The sequence below is a fragment of the Papio anubis genome, chromosome 1, assembly GCF_008728515.1.
Source record: "Papio anubis isolate 15944 chromosome 1, Panubis1.0, whole genome shotgun sequence".
Classification (NCBI taxonomy): Eukaryota; Metazoa; Chordata; class Mammalia; order Primates; family Cercopithecidae; genus Papio; species Papio anubis.
This window is the reverse complement of record NC_044976.1, coordinates 15,110,787-15,114,139: the sequence shown is the minus strand read 5'-3', so window position 1 is coordinate 15,114,139 and position 3,353 is coordinate 15,110,787.

Here is a 3,353-nt window from a genome sequence, read left to right as displayed (position 1 = left end):
GGGCTGGACGAGGTGGTGCACGCCTATGGTCCCAGCACTTTGGGAGGGGGAGACAGGAGGATCACTTGAGGCCCAGAGTTGGAGACCAGTGTGGGCAAGGTAGCAAGACCCTGTCAGTCTCTTATATAATGTGTATATATACACACACACATATATACACACACATACATATATATACACGCATACATACACACATACACACATACATACATACATACATACATCGTGAATGTCCTACATTCTTCTTAAGTTCCGCCAACAGTGCACTTGAAGTAAAATGTGCCCAACCTTTGGGTTAAACCTACCTGCTGACGTGTAAGTTGTGTTTGTAAAACATTCTCAACAGCATTTGCTTTCCCGAGCATAGTTTTCATGTTTTCCTCACACCTGAATGTCTGAAGTGCAAAACCTGTCAGAAATCATTTCCTTTGCCAAAAGATTCTAAAATACTTTTTTTTTTTTTTTAAATCAGCTCACTGCAACTTCCACTTCCCATGTTCACAGGATTCTCCTGCCTCAGCCTCGTGAGTAGCTGGGACTACAGGCCTATACCAACACACCTGGGTAACTTTTGTATTTTTAGTAGAGACGGAGTCTCACCATGTTGGCCAGGCTGGTCTCGAACTCCTGACCTCAAGTAATCTGCCCACCTCGGCCTCCCAAAGTGTTGGGATTACAGGCGTGAGCCACCGCGCCTGGCCTAAAATAGTCTTACTTCAAGTAAAAGTGCATTAAAAACAAACTTCTCAGTTGCATCCCTGGAATCCATCGAAAGCCCGGGAGAGACAATCAAGTGCTACAGGATCAAGAGCTAAACGGGAGGACAAAGGTGGCTTCCTAACTGAGAGTCAAGGCAAAGTTATCTGCTTTGGTTTCCAATGGACACCGGAACTCAGTTCACCTGTGACGGGACGACGTGGTCCAGTGGAGGCGGACTTTCTCTTCATGCTGCCTTCATATAGGAAATCTCCTAGGATTTCTTTCTTTCCCTTTGATCTACTCCCAATGCTCCCTTTCTGTTTCTCCAAGACCTTTTTTGGATCCTTAATGTGCAGGACCTCAGGGGCTGGTGCCCTTCCCTACCTTCTCTGTCTGGGTGTCTTCAGCACCCAAGCTCACCCAGAACGTTACTGCCTGCCAGAGACAGCGAGAGGACCAAGGAGGGCGGCAGGTGCAGTGGGAACTAGAGTCACCGTGTACCTGTGCCTCATGGGCTCCTAGCAAATTGAATAAATACCCCCTGAAGCTTCTCTGCAGGTCAGAGGGAAGGGAAGGGTGGCTGCGGACCTGGCGAGAGAAGCGTCAAGAAGCACTGGGAGGATCTGGCCCTGCCCCTGAGCCTTGAAGACAGGCCTGGCTAGGCTGATTTTAATGGGTAGGCCAAAGAAAAGGTTCAAGGGCAGCCCAAACCCCAACCCCGAGATTAAGGCTTTCAGATGTCTGATTGTTTTGATGTTGGTCCATAGAATCCATTCCGCCTTCATCAGGAGACTCCTTTGCCAAAATTCAGAGATCTGGGATTCCTGCTGGTTGCCGCACAGAAAGCCAATCACCGAGATGATATTAAAGTGCCAAGGAAGGCACTTTAATAGGGTGCTTCAGTGGGGGAGATGAGAACTCAGTCTCAAATCCATCTCCCTGACCAACCAAAACCAGAGGTTTAGATGGCAGGGAAGAAATGTAACAATGTGTAAGAAAACAGGAACTAGGGAGGAGCAAGGAAGCAATCATGATGAAGGAGGGGTCCCAGCATCTCATTGTCTGGATGAATTTCAGTTCTTTGATAGCTTTCTTGAGAGGCTGTTTCCTGAGGAAGGAACTCAGATAAATATTAAGTTTCAAGCTTTAAGACCAGAATGATCTATTTCTAGGTTTATCCAAAAAAGCTACATATGGGACTATTGGGTGGTTTTCAGACCAAGAAAGAAAAAGATTATGCAGACCAAAGTCTGAAGTTAACCAAAGATAAAACATACTTTTCTGACCAATAGGATGTATGGGGCCAGAGAACGACCACGCTATAAAAGAACTGTTTTTTGTCCTGAGCATAGGGGAAGGATAAAGTTGCACCAACTAAGGTGGAATTAAGCTGCAGATAGGGAAAAATCTGGATTTTTGGTTCAGAGTCCTGAGGTCTTCCTCAAAAGTCTCTTTCCTTGAAAGAGGAACCCTGTCTTGGTTTCTGCATCTCTCTGAGTCCTTTTGGAGGTTGGGGATGCCGAGGTCTTGGTGCTTGGACCCCTGTAACCCTGAGTACCTCCCCTCCTGCGGGGCAACCTGGCCCAGTACCCAGGCCCCAGCTCCGGCGACCATTTCCCCCTACTTTGCTCCTAGCAAAGGCCATTTCTAGGTCAGTTGTGAGGTACAGGCAGGACGGGGCAACTTGTTCTGAGATTTTTGGCCCTGGAAGGCTTGGGGCCCTGTGTTCCTGCAGAACCGCTGTCTCCCTCTTTTGGAGAAAGCAGGGAGGAAATGACCTGTGTGGAGGGAATCGAGGGCTGCACCTGCATGGAGGAGCTGAGGCAAGCAGGGCAGTTCCGGTCTGTCAATATAAAGGACATTTGTCATCCAAGAGGTTGGGCTGTTGTTATTAATTTTGAATTTTGTCAATACAAACTGAAGGGAAATTTTTCTGCTTACTTGTAGGAACCTCACAAGACCTCCCATCTTATATTCCAGGGAGAATTGCTGTGTATTACAGGAACACATAGGTGAGACTGCTGTTCTGACCTGCAGGCCTTGATGCCCTGTGCAGGGGCACCAGAGCACCGGCAAAGCCCTTCCCATACAAAGAGCAAGCGTGTTATGTCTACAACCCCAGGGCACCAGTTCCAAGTACAATTTCTACTTGGCTCTATGAGCTGAGTACATGTTCCCCCCAGCACAGAAATTCTACAAACTCCCATGAATGCTATAGTGAAAAGCAGGGGCTGGCCAGGTGTGATGGATAACACCTGTAATCCCAGCACTTTAGAAGGCCGAGGCAGGGCAGATCATTCGAGTTCAGGAGTTGGAGAACAACCGGGGCAACATGGCAAAACTTCAACTCTTAAAAAAACAAAACCACCACCACAACAACAGAAACAAGAACAGAAATGAGCTGGCTGTGGTGACTCGTGCCTCTGCTACTCCAGAGACTGAGGTGGGAGGATTGCTTGAAGCAAGATGCCACCAGATACAGTGAGACTCTGTCTCAGGGAAAAAGACAAACAAAAAGAGGCTGTGTAAGAGGTGACTCTGGGGACAGTGGAAAAACACTAAGGTTTTCAAGTGGTGTTAAAAGCCAGTAGGCCTTGGGGATCATTGAGCAATCCACACAACAGGGAAGCCGAGATCCCTGAGCTCCTCCTGCC